At 43.3% G+C, this 17,812-nt stretch overlaps 1 protein-coding gene across 14 annotated transcripts in view; it reads right to left on the bottom strand.

Annotated features, from left to right (window-relative positions):
• TCF7L2 (transcription factor 7 like 2) overlaps nucleotides 1–17,812 on the bottom strand; it is a 173,464-nt gene that overhangs the window by 134,285 nt on the left and 21,367 nt on the right. The window lies entirely within an intron of this gene.

Here is a 17,812-nt window from a genome sequence, read left to right as displayed (position 1 = left end):
GTATTTTGGCAGCTGTTCCCCCACCTCCAAGCTCCTGTTTCAGGAGCACACTCACATCAGGCAAGCTGGGGGACGGCGGCAGACACTGCTGTCCTTGACAGCAGAGCAGCAGAAAGAAGAGTCTCACCCTTTTTTCTCCCTTCTCCTTAAGAGCTTGCTGCCTCACAAAGCCCTTAGTCACACTTGATTTTTCCAGTTCCTTTGACACAAAATGCGGCATAATAACAAAATAAAACGGGGACCTGGAGAACAATGAGTTCAACAGATTAATGGACAGGCACAGCCATCTTCAGCTTTTATAGCCATCAGCCCTGAAGAGCACTCCCTTCCCACAGCCTTTGAAATGAGCTTCAGCAGTCCTTGGACCTTTCAGGCAGCTGACAAACACGCACCTTCCTTTCTCAACTAAATCCCAAAGACTCATCTTCTGCCCGTGTGCACGCCAATCTTATCATCATTATTAAAGTTTTATTGGCACAACAATGCAAACGCTGAGCACAATGCATTAACCTTGTAAAAATAACTGAAAGAAGCCAGGTAATGGAAAGAGCAGGGGAAAGCTTTTTCATCTCTCTCCCTGAAGACAGAGGGGGGAGAATCATGCAGTGGTCTCAGCAGTGCTGAGTCATCACAAAAAGGATTTCCAATTTCTCCCCTCATCCCTTGAAAACCACCCACAACTTTTTGGAGACACCTTGGAAGTACTGTTCTCTGACTCAACTTGTCATCTGAAATCCCTTTCCCTAATAGTCAATACAACCCTGTTCTACTATGGCATATTCAAAAGAGGAAGGGGAAAAAAAAAATATGTCAATGTCCAGGAAAGTAGGAAAGGTTACACTCAGCAGACAAGGACTCCTATTTTCACCATAGCAACAAGCCTATTTAGAATATGGCCTACCTGCATCAAAGAGCAGCCACAAGAAGCTAAATGTAAGTCTAGTGGTACATTCAAGCACTAAGATGAAGAAGCAGCTCACATAAGCATGTCAATGGAACACTTCCAATTACACTACATGCACAATTATCAGGGTTTGCTCTGAGCCTCCTTTCTCGATGTGTTTTTGTTTGTTTGAATGCAGGTAAGAGTAGCAGGGATGGGGCGTGGCATTCTGGAAGGTCCAGGTGCAGGGAAGGATCAAAAGGAAGCAATCCCAGTGACTTGGGTCTCAAAGGGGGAGGCTTCACTGGGATGCATTACAGGAGGAGGTTGCCAGACAGGACAGAAATGGGAAGTTACTCACTGATTGTTAATGTGGTTCTAAACAGGGTGAAAAGACCATCAATGACCACCACTGTAATCCTCAATTCACCAACAGAGAGCAGATACAGCCTTCACACCTCAGACACCTGAAAAACATCCCCATACTTGAGAGAGAAAACTAACTGCCCACTGGAAATGATGGTCAGAATAAACACCATGCTCCCACAGGAGCAATGCTCAGGTGAGAGAATACACCTCCAAAAAGGAGTACAGAATACTACAGGGACAGACAAACTCATACAGTACTCACATTTATCACAAAGTATGTCACATTTACAAGAACAAGCAGCATCCTGACTGATTTCTCAGTATAATTATAACTATTTTAAAAAATTATGCTAAGACACTCTAAGAATTCCATATTCCAAGCACCTGCCTGCTGCTGCTTCTTTTAAAGTCCCCCCATGTGAGAGCAGCTGCCCAAAGAATGTTTGGATTTTTAAAGATGTGGAGGGAAGATCTTGAAACCACTCTATCTGCAAAAAGAGTGACAGTCATTTCATACATTCAGGTAGGAGACTGAGGAGAAATGCTTGATGACTGAGAAGTGGACTAGAATAAAATGACTCAGACAGATAGCACATAAGATTAACTTAAGCCATTTATTTCTGATATTTAAAATATAAATAGAAGCTTTTCTTAAGTAAAAACGCAAACAGGTCACAAGTGATTCCTGATCTGTCATACAGACCAGGAAAAGGCAAGGCCATCTCAGGCACTCCCATTGCAAATGTGCCCATCAAAACTGCCACCAGCAGTTCAGGAAACTCAAAAGATCAACTTGTTATCAGCTGAAAATACAGTCATGTCTTTCTAACCCATAATTAGATGAAAACTAATGCAGGTAAGAACAACACAAGGGAGCTGAATTTGCAAGTGTGCACAGAAATCTACCAAACTGAAATTTACATTATTTTTTTTTGTTTGTTTTAAACCTGAAAAAGTTTTTAAAAAAGTCAACCACAAGAAAAAGTTCAAGAAAATCTTTACTTGAAAGAGAATGCACCAAGTATTAAGTAGACACTTCACAGTGCAAAACTCCCTGCTGCTGAAAGCATTTGCAAGATACTCTTTCAATTTTCCAATTTCTCATAATTTTTCATAATTTTTCATAATGCCTCACTTCCATGAGCCTTCCATGGCTTCAGTGGGAAGTGCTGGGGACTGGTGGCAAGACCTGAGATGGGGTTTCTCCACTGGTGAAGGACATGATGCTGGCTGGCCAGAGCCACTCCTCCTCCTCCTCCTCCTCTTCAAAGGTCCTGCAAGGACCTGAACAGGATTCAGGGAGACTGAGCTACACGCCACAAAATGAACAACTTCACATTCAGGAGAGGAAAAATGCAGACAAGGGGTAATGAGCAATCTCTGGTTGAAGCCTCAGTCACTTATTCTTCCAAATTTTTGTGCAACTTTTCTAATTTTTTTAATGCAATTTTTTCTATCTTTACTGCATGTAGAAGTAAACACCTTAAAAATCAGTGCTGGAATTAATTAAACTGAACTCATACAATCTCTTGTGCAATTGCTAAAATCAGGCCACATTTCCATGATGTTTATCACACATCTGCAGTACCAGATCATCCTGCATCTCTCCAGTTAGGGTGTGGGCACTCAATTATGTTCTTGTCAAATTAACAAGAGACTATGGAATGGAGTTTATGTCCATGGCTGGAGGCCAGATGATACCTGATCTGGCATGAAGGCTGCCAGGACACTGAAGCTCCAAAAGATTTTAAAAACCAGAAATTGGTAGAGAGGTTTTATACAAGTTCAGTACTTTGTTTCCTGAGGCTGCAGCAACGTGTCTCCCTGCAATCTGATTAGCTCGTGTATGCAGCCAAAAACTTGCTTAGAATCAGCCAGACAGTCATTTCCAGCTCTACACACATTAAAACAACAATATAGACCACTGATTTAAGAAAGTGTACAGGGAGCTGCACTCAGCAGAATATGCTGATTTCTCCATCACACCCTTATGTAAACACAGGCTACTTTGTGTCTAGATCCTGTTTGAATGCTGTTGTTCCTATTGTACAAATGGGGAAACTGAGACAAACAGCAATTAAAGGAGATGCCTGAGGTCATGTCTTAGGTCTAGCAATCAGCAGAGGAATCTGGATTCCCAACTCCTACTTGTATTTTTTAACCACTAAACCACGATCCTTCCCAGTTCAAGTACAGTTTCAAGTTCAAGGACTCACAAGAAAAACAGGAGCAGGCTCTGTTAGATGCATATGCAGGCTGAAATGTTTCACAAAACACAAGTAACCTTCTAAAAATCTAACTACTTTAAAAAAGAGAAAATTCACTGCAATATAGTCTTAGCTGGAGCCTAAACATTTTTCCACTAGGGAAGCAAAGTAAATACAAAACCAGTGACATCTAAGTACGCAGGCCGATTACAGCTTTACTTTCAAAAGAGCTTTGATTGATCTTTTTTGATAGACCTGAAATAAATTAAACTAGATTGATTCACTTGAGAATGGGCTGTAATCCTTTAGTCAGATCCTGAAGAACTCAAACCAAACCAGCTGTTAATTTAGGCTTTATAAGATAAAGCCTGAGAAATCCAACCTGATGTACCCCAGAGCAATGGCTTACATCATCTCTGCAAGCAATCAACTTGCTGCTTCTTTTAGGAGCTAATCAGTGCTCTCTACCATGTGGGTGCCAAACTTGTTTTCTGCCTCTCCAGCAGACTCCACAGCCAAAGTGGGAGGGAGGAAGAAAAAGCAAGGGACAAGAGGGTGTAATTTAAAAGATTCAGCTGTTAACTTCATGAAACACATTGCACAGGCTGTCCCAACACTGAGAGAAAGGGGGGAAAAAAGAAAACCACATGAGCCGACTTACAATAACTATTTCAATTCAAACAATTGCTGGATCTCAGGCAGGAATAAACTGCCCAAATCAACATTCACAGCTTGGAAGGGGAAAGGAGGGGAAGGAAGAGGAGAACCCACACATTTGAGGTGCCAGACATAGATAGACAAGGAGAGGGTCAGTAATGGTCTTACATGAAACAACAAATTGGGCAAAATAAAAGGTGTGGCTTTCCAGCTCTCACAATCCAATAATAAAAACATGCCCATCGTTTTCTCATTCTCCCACCTGAGATTTAGTTTGCAAAAGTACTTCTTCCTGAAATGCTGTTTGTTGAACCTAAGGGCATCATACTAGAAACCCAATTCAAGGAGTTGAGGTGCTTTCAAAATGGTTTTGACCATCAAGGAAAAGAAGGCAATGAGGGTTCTTAGGTGAAACAAACAAAAACTGATTTAAGAATCATTAATGTGGCATATATATACATATACAGCCAAACTACTAGTCAGGGAGAAAAATCCCCATCAGTGGGTAGCTCCTGTATGCTTCGTTTTATTACCATAAATCAAGTTCTCTTCAGAGGACTCCAAGCAGGATTTCATTGATTAAGATCACAGCTAGCCCTTCCCACTACAGGAAAGGAACATGGCAGGGTGTTCTAAAGGGCTGTAATGCTGGTTTATATTCCTACCCCTCAAGGTAACAACACTGCACCAGAACATCAAACTGGTGTTTCTATTATCAAACTATCGTCAACACTACGCTTGCACACCTTCTCCTTGGTTCAGAGCATAACTGAATGCAGCAAAACACATTCCCAGCACCTCTGTAGTGCTCAGCAGCCCTGCTCATCATCCATCACAGAGTCACAACTCTGCTCTGGTCAGCAGTGCCCCAAGGAAATTGTGGGGAAAGGAGAGGAGACTATAAATGCCCTGAGATACTTTTGGAGACTCTCCAGGAATAACAGAGGTGGCCTCGGATACAAGCTTGCACTGTGCAGCTTCATCCGGCAAACAAGCAGATACAAGTAAACAGCGCTGCCTCACCGGGTCCCAGAGGCGCCGCATACTGAGAACCGAGCGCTGCTGAGCCCCCAGCACTGACACACGGCAGCCGGGGGCAGCTCCAGCTGTGGGGCAGCTCCAGCCAGGGGCAGCTCCAGCTGTGGAGCAGCTCCAGCTGTGGAGCAGCTCCAGCCAGGGGCAGCTCCAGCCGGGGGCAGCTCCAGCCAGGGGCAGCTCCAGCCAGGGGCAGCTCCAGCTGTGGGGCAGCTCCAGCCAGGGGCAGCTCCAGCTGTGGGGCAGCTCCAGCTGTGGGGCAGCTCCAGCCGGGGGCAGCTCCAGCCAGGGGCAGCTCCAGCTGTGGGGCAGCTCCAGCCAGGGGCAGCTCCAGCTGTGGGGCAGCTCCAGCCGGGGGCAGCTCCAGCTATGGGGGCAGCTCCAGCTATGGGGGCAGCTCCAGCTATGGGGGCAGCTCCAGCTGTGGGGCAGCTCCAGCCGGGGGCAGCTCCAGCTATGGGGGCAGCTCCAGCCGGGGGCAGCTCCAGCCGGGGGCAGCTCCAGCCGGGGGCAGCTCCAGCCCTGGGGCAGCTCCAGCCGGGGGCAGCTCCAGCCCTGGGGCAGCTCCAGCCGGGGGCAGCTCCAGCTATGGAACAGCTCCAGCCAGGGGCAGCTCCAGCCGGGGGCAGCTCCAGCTGTGGGGCAGCTCCAGCTGTGGGCCAGCTCCAGCTGTGGGGCAGCTCCAGCTATGGAACAGCTCCAGCTGTGGGGCAGCTCCAGCCGGGGGCAGCTCCAGCTGTGGGGCAGCTCCAGCTATGGAACAGCTCCAGCCGGGGGCAGCTCCAGCTGTGGGGCAGCTCCAGCCGGGGGCAGCTCCAGCCGGGGGCAGCTCCAGATCCAGCCAGGGGCAGCTCCAGCCGGGGGCAGCTCCAGCCGGGGGCAGCTCCAGCCAGGGGCAGCTCCAGCCGGGGGCAGCTCCAGCTGTAGGGCAGCTCCAGCCGGGGGCAGCTCCAGCCGGGGGCAGCTCCAGCTGTGGGGGCAGCTCCAGCCATGGGGGCAGCTCCAGCCCTGGGGCAGCTCCAGCTGTGGGGGCAGCTCCAGCCGGGGGCAGCTCCAGCTGTGGGGCAGCTCCAGCTATGGGGGCAGCTCCAGCTGTGGGGCAGCTCCAGCTATGGAACAGCTCCAGCTGTGGGGCAGCTCCAGCCGGGGGCAGCTCCAGCTGTGGGGCAGCTCCAGCCCTCCCAGCCCTGCCCTGACCCCCCCAGCCCTGCCAGGCACACATCACTTGGCCACCTGGCAGGTGGTCCCATCCGAGAGCACCACAAAGTGACAAACAGGAGCAAGAACTCATACTCAGCTCTTTAACACCCAGGTCTGTCCACACCAGCTCCTTGCAAGAATTAAATCAACTCAACCTTATTACTTCTCACTTTCTTCACCTAAAATACAATCAGCACCTCTCAGGCTGTCCTGTTGGGACTTCAACCACATGAACACACCAAACACCTGGCTGTCCATGCCACTGATTACCCACTCAGGTTCTCTTAGTTTATCAAGGTCCAACAGTCAATCTTAAAATCTTATCTCAATTTTACATATATCAAACAGCCAGCAGACATGAAGTAAGAAGGGGGGAAGGAGGATTGTCGAGGCAGATACAATATGTAACTTGGCTCCATTTGCCACCTCATGTAACTTCCTGCACCACTGAAGAAAGGTCCAGCAAACATTCAGAAAAAAAAAAAAAAAAATCAGTGCAATAGGGAAGAGAGAGCTGCCTCCACATACCTCCTTCTCTATTATTTTTCTTCATCTGTCCATAAATTATTTCCCCTGACCATCACTGATGTGGGCATACATTCCAGCACAGCTGTAGGACTACACAAGGTTTCTTCTCCACACCCATTCCTAGCATATGGAAAAACATGTCCAAACCCCAGGACAAATTCATAAAGTCCTCAGGCCTTGAGTTATCACAGTCTTCTGTCTTTGGTTTCACTACAGAATTAGCCTGAGCCTTTTGGATTCCAGGCTTTTTTCTATGGGACTCTGATGCTCACACACACCAAAAAAAAAAAAAAAAAAGCCCAAAATTTATTATCTCCTGAAGGGATGAAGGCACATTCACCAAGAGGTATTTTACATTATTTCTAGGTAATATGATCTTCTATGCAGAGACAATATATTCTAAGTAGAATCTTGCTTACTGCTCAGGGAAACAAGTTTAAAGAAATACAGGGGGAAAAAAAATCAGTTTTTAATTCCAAAACAAAATAAGAAAAAAAATTTATGTTATTAAATATTATTCAGGGTGTTTTAAATTAACTTAAATAACTTAAATAAAAGACTGCTACTGATGCCTTTATAGGAGCCATATTTGTTGACAAAGTGAGATCTTGGAGGCAGGGTTTATAATTATGTTTAAGTCTGCAATCCAGAGAGGCTGAGAACACAGTATTAGAGTCACAGATCACAAAATCACACTGAATGCTTCACACAGCACCATCCAGCATTTCAGACATCACTGCACCATACAGATTGGCACAGGCACTCCGTTGTGCAAGAAAGGTTGCAAAAAAGTTCGATGCAAACTTTATACCCTTTTATTTGTCTAACAGCAGTGCCCAAAGGCACCACCAGAGAACAGAGTCCTTTTGTGCTAAGTACTGTACAAACAAGAGAGTGAGAATGACTGACCCTGCCCAAAAAACAGATGGGAGTGAACGAGGGAGGCTCGGAAAAGGGAAACTGCTCGAATGAGAGACCTGTGAAATGCAACCTTGATGCTAAGGAACATATTGCCTGTCTGAGTGGGCAAGAGAAGAGAATATTACAGAAATATTCTGCAATAACAGAAAATACACAGAGCTAGTAACAAAGAAAAACAGTTTACTGTATGTCCCCAAAAACTGATCCCTGTCCCAGCTAAAACGAGTGTCCCTGAGCAAACATCCCAGAACTCCCTACAACAGATCAAGTACATCCACACACCACAGCCAGCCTTCCCAAGCCTTGTGACCAAGAAGAAGAGAAATAAATGAGCTGACTTTGCTCTGATGGAAAGCTGGGTCCCTCCCCTCGCCAGGGGAATTAAACTCCTGGTTCTAGTACTGGAGGATAAAGCATCAGGTTTCAGAAATCATGGCACTTTTTAGCTACGGGAGGAGCTGCCAGCAGCTGAGACATAAAAATTGCTCATCTCAGACTTGTGGTCAGAGTTAACATTTGGGGATATTTCCACAGACAAACAGATAAGGAGGGAATGCTTCCCTGGCAGATTTATTAATCTGGAAATGCTGGCTGAAGACACTGAGCCATTTGGAGCAGCAGAGTCCCAGGGAGACAGATTAGCAGAACAAGTGTGGACGAGGTGGCTGTGGGTGCATAATGCTAATTAAATATAATCTGCAATTTATAAAATGGGTTTGTACATATAAAGCTACATTTCTCACCACTAATCACAGAAGATCACATAAAATCACCTTCTACAGCACGTGGGGGGTTATACACTTATTAATTGGAATGAAACATCAGGGGGTGTTTACTGTGCCTATAAACTGTACCCCCACTCTTGTGAAAGCACTGCTACATCACCAACACACTATGGTCCTGCTGCTGCAAGCCAGAAAATCAAAATAAAATCTTCAAGCAGGAGAGAATTCCTTGCAACCAAAAGAGATGGACAAGCAGCAAAATGGTACAAAACAGGCAGCAAATTTCCTCTTCCCGCTGCCACTAATTTCATGCCTATCAATAAGATGAATTATTCTGCTGCTCATTTTCTGTGTAGGCTTTTGTTTCCCAGCCCCAGGAAGATAAATTATGTCAAAGTATAGGCTTCACCACCCCAATCCATGGGCCCCAAACTATGCATGGGCCACTTGGATCTCTTCAGCTTACTTTCAAGAAATGACATTTCTCTCCAGAACCATCCATGCATTGCAGGATGCTCTAGATACAGAAAGTCTCCTCTACTTTTAGGAAGATATCACACAGACAAAGCCTTCTAAAAGGTGTTCATGGCCACTCTGTGGTTAAACTAGAAAGCACCATTAGTTCTTTATTAATCAACAATTAATTAATTGATAGCTTTAGTTCTCAGTCTGGTATTATTGAGTTAATAACAGTGAGATGAAAGTGGAGATGTAAAGTGTCCTATAAAAGTTAGTCTGTCATAAAGAAGGATCCTGCAGAGTGTATGAGGGGGTGGGGGCAGCAGTGGCTTTCATCACTACTGGCTTTCCCAAGGTTATTGATGGGAGCAAACAGACTTTCTATTTCTCAGTTTTATCATATGTCTGACAGTATTTGATGTTGCTTAAACAGTACAAGATCTTAGGAGCATCATGCTAGAAGAAAAACACTACCTTTCACCTTGAAGAGGATTCCACTGCTCTCAGACATGTGAATACACAGGAGTTTTCATGCTTGGTAAATTTTAAAAGCATAAATTCTTCACCTTCAAAAATTCATTATCAACCTTCAGGAGGGAAACTCATAGGTCCCATCTTTTCTTCTTCAGGATGTATTTTAGATAGGCAATATGAAGTAAAAGAATTACTGAAAGAAGTGTTCAGAGTCACTTGTAGTGGAAATTAAACAATTTGTTTAATTCTTTCAACGGTAATTTTTTTAATAATTTAATTATGTCCTGAATCAGTGAGGTGTTAGATGTGGAGATGATTCTGAGAGAAACAGTTCTTTAACCAGAGTCAGACTTGTCCTTGGGTAGCTTTCCTGAAAGTGAGGTGTTCTGTCTCCATCCAGTTTGTCATGGTCAAGGAGAGGAATTTTACCCTGCAGTAATTCTCAAGCACTTTTCCTACTTATCTACCTTAAAGATCTAGCTAGAAATGGGACTTGCAAACAGCAAAATTAACAACTCTGGAAGTGAGGCTGAACATTGCTGATAAAAACCACAAAACCAAGAACTCAATTGCAAAGTAGGCTAAAGAGCACTAACTCAAAGATAAAAAGCCACTCTTATTGTAAATAACAACGATAACAGAACCACTAAAGCAGAAATCAAAACCCCATGTACTCTGCTTGTGGTTTTTGACAGAAAACCAATTCACTTGGTTCCCCTCAATTCGCACACCAATGCAACCAATATTTTGCATACTGATTGGAAAATTAAAAAAAAAGAAAACAAACACAAAAACCCCAACTCCTTATGTAATACATACTCCCATCACTCAATAGCATGCAAAAATATAAGTCAATATAGATTTTTTGCAAATACCTTGAAACATAATATATGCAAAAAACTGTCTTTTAATATTCATGCCAGGTAGTTTGAAATTTTCCCAACTAATGAAGCACTGGGTTTCCAACAAGCTTACCCAGCCCACCCTGTATGCTTAAAACATGCTTTCTTCTACAATTTGAAAAATACTGTTTACCAGAAAAGTCAAAAGATGGGAAAACACTAAATACAAGAATCAAATGAAAGTTGATGCTGCTGCTAGAGCTCTTCACTGTTTTATTCCCTGACATGCTCTGATATTAGCATGGATTTCTTTATCTTTTGCCATTCTGCTTGTTTCTTGTTAGCAAAAAATAAAAACCATCAACAAATAATCACAGCATCACACATTTCCAGATAGACTTTGAAGTTCACTAAGTTGTTGAGGTAAAATTCACAGCCCTGTTGCTGAGATTTGGTTACAGGCAGCCCTATAAAAGCTGACTTGCTAGAGTAATAGTTCATCACCATTAAAAATAAACATTATAATCATTATAAAATAAATCATTATAAAAATGGGAGTTTAACGTCGAAAAATTACAAGATCAGCAATTTGCTCTGAAACAGCTCTTAGAAATGGTAGAACTGTTTAAACCCCTAGAAAAATCTCAAAGAGAAATATTTTGTATGAGTACAGTCTCTTACAGGATTTTAAGCACAAGAAGCTGAGTCCTTGGTGGTATATTTGGCCCAAGCCTTACATATTCATTTTCTTGTAATTTTTGGTTGGACTATGGAGCCCTGTAGCAGGAGTAAGGTATGATAGCATGGAGTCACTGTTTAGAAAAACTGTCCTATTGACTTTGGAGTGGGATTTTCCATGAGATTCCCATAATCAATACAACTTTTACTTAGACTTTAAGAGGGGAAAAAAAAAAAAGGAAAAAAAAAAGAAATGTGCATGTGGTCAGGAAGAAACAAAGCCTGAAATGTGTCAGGCAATCTGGCTTCTTGTGGCTACCCCAGTCCAAACACTTCTGAGAACATGAAACCACAATGTCATAATGAAAATTCTTTCGTATACATAATTATTGAACACAATCAGCATCTGGTAGGAGAGAAAAGAAAGAAATCCAAATACACAGCTCCCATCAGGACAAACTGTCAGCTGGCATAATCAATCAGCACCTTATGTTTTTACATATGATTTTGGTTGGAAGTCAAAAGAAAAAGACAGCTTCAGAGGAAGGGAGCATCAAAAAAAAAAAAAAAAAAAAACAGCAAACAAAACAAAAAAAAAAAAAACAACCACCAAACACAACAGTTCTTTCATTTAATCCAGTTTTTGTTTACTTCAATCTTACTTCTCCAAAGTCCTTTCAAGACAGCACCATTTTCCAAAGTACAGAGAATATGACCTTATGCCTCAGGCTAAGTATTAGTAAGCAGTGCTAGTCCTATTTCATAGGTGGGCAAACTGAGGCAGAGACAAGCAGGCCAAAGGACAAACAAAATTGTCTGTAACAGTCAAGAGCCATCTCAACCCTTTGGGTTCAACAACTTCTGCATCCTTCCTCCCATTTTAAACATCCAAGATCCTTATCAGCTGAATGATGTCCCTTAAAGGACAGAGCAGGATACACAATCCATCCCATAATATACACATTCTATATGACCTGTGCTCCCCAAACCAAGAGTGACTCCTATGTCAGCATCCAAGATCCTGCAGCCACATCATTAAACAAACAGTGACCTTCTAATTAAGAATGAACCCCACATTCCTGGGACACGTGCACACATCTCAAGACAGCAAAAGGCCCTCAATTCTTCTTGTTTGCACTTCAAGGTTTTGTTTTAGGGGTTTTTTAACATGTAAAAACTATTTTATTTTAAGAAAAAAAGTATTAAGCAATTCCAAATCATAGTAGCTGGTGGACCAGTTTACTGGAACTTAAAAAAGAATGATCCACACAGGGAAAAAAGAAAACACACAAACTCTAACAGAGTGGGTCACTGGGCAATCCAGACACATTCTCCAAGGCAGATATTGTGGGAGATGAAGTTACTAGGCAGGAAAAACAGTTGCTAAGTCTGAATATTTGGTTATTCTCAGAGCAGGGATTACAAGAGGAAGTGTTGACAATGTAAGAGTAGCTACCATGAAGTCCCCAGAGGTTTTGAGCTGTCCCTGCTGATCCCACAGCCAGGGGAGGGGTGAGTGATAGGGCTCGCCCACTGTGACCGTGCCAGAAACAAGCTGCTGTGACACTCACAGCATGCTAGACATTGTCATTTTAATACAGACCCTTCCAGCTCTCCAAGGACCCACCTGCACACAGACCCTCTGAGGAACACGGGTACCCCTCAGTGTCACAGCTCCCAGTGAATCATGCTGCTCCTTTTGCCTTTACCACATGGCTACCTCCAGAAAAAGGAATAAAACACCTTTCTGCCAGCACCACTATGTCCTAGGCCTTTTAAGCAACTTGGAGCTCAATTCCTTTGATCCTCTCAAAGCAGGCTTTCTTAGCTTGTTTTCACCAAGGCTAAATGGACTTTCAGGACAAGACAGGAACACAGCCTACCAGCCTTCCCAAAAAGGCTGATGGATCTGTCTTCATCACAGGGAAGTGCTACTCGTTCAGAGTCCCAAGCAGAGAAATAAAATTGTTTGAAAATATTTTCAATAGCTTAGATTTAATAGATATCAAAATGAAATCATGCCTTGCAAAATTAATATGCTTTGAAGTATAGATGACTGAAAATGAAGACCAACTCTCTGTCTCTCTGTTTTATTTAATAAAGTCCTGCAAAATCCCTTTTGTTATTACACTGAGTTTTCTGGTGTACCAGAAATAAGGAATTACTGAAATGTCCTAAATTTTATGTATCAGCAGCAGGTTATTTCACTCTAGGTTTAACAGCCTCTAGAAATGTCACAAAATGACTAGCTGACCTCAGCATCCAACCTGGAGACCCAAAACCTTGCACAGGTTCCTCTCTCCTCTGTTATTTGCTGCCAGCAGTTGCAGGAGTTGAGCACTGTGACAATAAAAGCAAAGGGGTGCCCAGCAAGGCAGGAACAGGCACAGAGGGATCCAAAGAGAAATGCTGCCTCTTTATACATGGCTTTTAAATTTTGTGGGAAGCACTTCAAATGAGTAACATGAGGAAAGATGGTTTTGGGGTTTTTTTGGTCCAAAATGTGACAGAACACATGGATCTGGATTAGTTTTGCTGGAACCTACTAAGGACCATAAATTACAGAGTCAAATACATTCACTGTTCAATCTCTCTGTCTCACCAATGAGATTCTTCTGTGAGATTGTTCACTTGTATCTTTCATGGCATTTTACAGCTGCCTAGTGCTCACATTTTGGGTATTACACCAGTAAATAAGCAGTGACAGCTTCTTAGGCCATTACTGCACAACATCCTCATCCTCTGGAATATGTCAAGTATTCTGCCTGCACAACATGGTGCTTAATTTTTCTTAAAATACTGAAAGCTATGGCTGGAAAACCTCTGAATAAGCACACATTAAATACATTCCACAAAGCCATCACAAGACTAAGAAAAGACCATAAGGAAGTGATCAGTCCCTGCCCTCTGTTCTTGAAAAAATAATGAGAAAAAAAAAAAAATTAAGAAAAACCTTGCCTCCTCCCTTGCATTTCAATAAATCTTAAAAATCCCAAGAAGTCTGGGGGAAAAATAATTTTAAAAACGCCTTCACACCTTGTGCCAGTCAGTTAAAAAAAAACAAAAAACAAACCAACAAAATGCTGCTTTCAATTAATATATATTTCCTTCTCAATGGGAAAAATCAATAGTTTTAAGAAAAATACTACACCTTGTTTCTGCTCCATATGTTTCTCTTATTGGTTCATTTACACTGGGCTGTTCTGGTAGGAGCAGTTAGTACATCTTTTTGTCATTTCAGCCTTCCCCAGCCATTAGTGCTAACCACTGAGACGGTGCAGCTCTCCTCTGCCATCCTGCCTCAGCACTGCATCTCTTCCTCCAGCCCTTCTCCCTTTGACTAATGCTCACCAACACTCATACATCATTCCCAAATTGGTCCAAATGAATTAAACACAGCTCTGCTTAACATTACGAGATTTAAATGGATTTTCTCTCTGCAGGTCTGCCCCATAATTGGGTTTATCCATCTTGTTGAAGTACAGTTTACACTTGCTAACATCACGCCAATTCAAGCTACATTTTCTGCTCCAGTGGCAGGAGTGAAGCAGATTTGTCATCGGATCATAACAGGTAATTCAAACAACAATTAGTTTGATGACGGCCCGTATGTCAATGTCTGGTCCCAGTCAGCTCAGCTCTGCTCTCTGTGCTCCAAGATGAATTGTGCTCACAATTCTTCCATTTCAATCGACAAATACTTACCCGAGAAAAGCTGCAACTCGATTGACACCAAACCTCCCCAGGGGGAGAAGCCCTGGGCAGAGCAGGATGCTGCAAGCTGCTCTGCCCTGCAGCCACCAGTGCTGAAGGGCTGGGGCTTGCCCACACTTTGCAGCACAGCACTCTGGAAACACCTCTCACCTGCACAGCCACCCCCAAACTCCAGCCCAGCAGGTGCAAGCTGCACCTTTGCAAAGACTCCAGCAGAGAGGCAAGTCTGGACAGAGGCCAAAATGAGACTATTTTCTGATGGGTGCCACAACCACAACCCACCACAACTGCCCCAGGGGCAATTACAAAAAGCTGAGCATCACTGAAGATGAAGCCCTGAGCTGCTCAAGGTGGGCAGTCAGCACAAGAAAGCTTTAGTTCCAGGTTGCTGTGTGTCAGAAGAAAACACCCCTAAGTCCCAGTTTTTAGTTAAATACTTCTACTCCCATAATAACATTCAAAATATTTGCAGGCAAAGTCATGAGTTCTGGGTTTGAAAATACCATGCATTTCTTGGAGGGCTGATTTTGCCAATTAGACAAGACATCATTTGCTTCTCCAAATGTGTTCAAGAAAGCTTGTTTCAGATTAAAGGAAACATTCTTTTCAGGGGGCCAAGTAAATCTAACACACATTCATGTTTTTCAGGTACCTTCATAAACACAGGGTTGTCTATGACACAGCATTGATCATTTCAAACAGCCATGTACATCTATATCTATAGTATTAACTATGAATGTGATCAATCCCTTGGCTACTTTTCCTTTCATTCTTTCTGGTTTAGAGAAAGAAAAACCCTAAGTGATTTTTTTCACAATATCATTTTGTCTGCAATTATATACTAACATGCAATACTAGTTGCTGTATATCATTTAAATGAAAAATCCAGCTAGCTGGCTGAGAATGTAGGAATGCCTTTAATAATTAGAAAAAGAACTCCACTGAAAGAAACCAACATTTAGATAGCAGTCTTGGTTTAAAAATTAAAAAGTGCTTAATGAGCAACAAAGACATCAGTGACTAAAGATTTTCAAAGCCAATACCAGCACACCATAAAAATCTCTTTAACCTAAACATTGTAAAAGAAGATGATTAAGTTCAGATCAAAAAGTAGTTAAAGCAATGCTATATAAAATATTCTCCTTCTGGAAGTGGCAAGGGGAAATTCTGTATAGATAGAAAGCAGATACAGTAAAATCTTACTGGAACCTGGAAAACATCATTCTGTGTCTCTACACTAAAATTTAAGTCAGACACAAATCAAAGCCCTGAAAAAAATTACAGTGTTTTGTGTCTCTGGTTCACATTTTCTCTTCTAATACCATCACTGCCTCCCCAAAAAATTACAAGCACTTCTTTCATTTTCAGCTTTTTTTATTATTCTAATGCATGCCTTGTAGGTGGAGGCAAATCAGACTCACCAGGCCTGATGCTCAGCTCAGCAGAATCATGAGAGGGACACCAGGGATTTTTTGTTGTTTTTAGGGGTTTCGTTTTTTGGGGGTGTTTTGTTTCTTTTGGGGTTTTTTTTGAGTGGGGTTTTGGTTTTGTGTTTGTTTTGGTTTTTTTTTTGTGGTAGTTTTTTTTTCCAGGTTTTTGTTGGGTTTTTTTTTGAAGGAGAGTTACAACAGCTCACAAAAATCTTTGGACAACATACATTTAGCAATTCTACATTTGTTTTTTACATCATGCTGGTATTTCAGGATAATTCTGAGCACCAGGAACAGCTCCAAGTGTCTCGGGTCACTTCTGAAAGTACAGTTGGCATCAATCCCACAGGTCATTCCCTTGGAGGGCTTCCCAACATCTCAGGAACACCCCATTGAAAACTCCAAAACCACACAGAGACATCAATTCCCACACAAAGCCCATCCTCTGGTGATTCGTGCCTGTCAAGCTCTGAAGGAAGAAGCCCCAGCATCCCAAACACTTAATGGGCAGAAAGAAGTCACAACATCTTTGCCACATTCCCAGTACTTGACCCCAGCACTGGGCAGGGATGTGGTGGCAGCAGACAAGACTGGCAAGAAATCAGGAGCAAGTTTTGCAATCTTTACTCCTGTCCCACTGAAGGCTGGAGGTATGGGGTAATGTCCCCAGAGCACACCCTTATCACCCTTACCCACAAGGCAACAAAGCCACTCACATCCCTGGGCAAGCCAGGCACTTTCTGCATGGTGGAGGGGGCAGCAATCTTAATAAAGTGTTTATTTTTGCCACACTGGCACAGGAAAACAGCACAGGTGTGCACATGAGACAAGGGCAGGGGTCACAGAGAGAAAATGGAATAGTGACTTCCAGGTTTTGGAACCGCCTGGCACTCCAGAGCCAGCAGATTCCAACTCTTCCAGCTATTCACAGCCAGGAAATACCCTCTCCCTCAGTCATCGCTCAAAATAATAAATATTTATTTATAAATTGCACGCAGCCTGTTCACCTAGCATGAGGATGAACAGAGCTGAAATAAGGGCAATGCAACCCCTTAATTGTCAGAATAACTGCAAAAGCAAACAGGGACCACAAGTTTCATGCACACAAGCTCAGACAGTACCAGGAAGCATCACCAGCATCCAAGAAATTATGAAGACGACTGGAAAATTTCTCTCTTCCACAACAGAGAGATCTTTCCCAGGTCATAATCCCTCAAAAGAGGAGACTTCCTACTCCATCACCAAGCAGGCTCAGCTCCAGCCATGGAGCACAGGTGTCAGGCTCCCATCCTGGCATAAAAGGAGGTGGGTGCTGGCGGTGCCTCGGATGCAGCACTGGGTAGAGAGCAGCCAAAAGCCACACAGGGAGCAGGAATCCAGTGGAGCACCTCGTAGGTGGTTATTTTTTTTAATTCAATAAGTCTCAGCTATCACTAGCAGGCAGTGCAAAGCCTGAAAGCCAAGCAGAATAACACATCCTCAGGCTTTTGTATCCCAGCTTGTCCTGACGGCTTCCGTTGCAAATCAGTTGTCGTAGCTGGAGACTGGACTTGAGACGCTGATTAAACAAAGCTCGCTCTGCTCCTGTCTCCCGCGTCCAGCACCTCATTAACGGGCTCATGGATATCCATCCACTGTGACTGCTAACTCCACTGGCTGCTGAAGGGCATGCACCACGCTGGCAAGAGGC

This window comes from Erithacus rubecula (genome assembly GCF_903797595.1).
Source record: "Erithacus rubecula genome assembly, chromosome: 9".
NCBI lineage: Eukaryota > Metazoa > Chordata > Aves > Passeriformes > Muscicapidae > Erithacus > Erithacus rubecula.
This window is presented reverse-complemented; position numbering and strand designations above follow the sequence as displayed.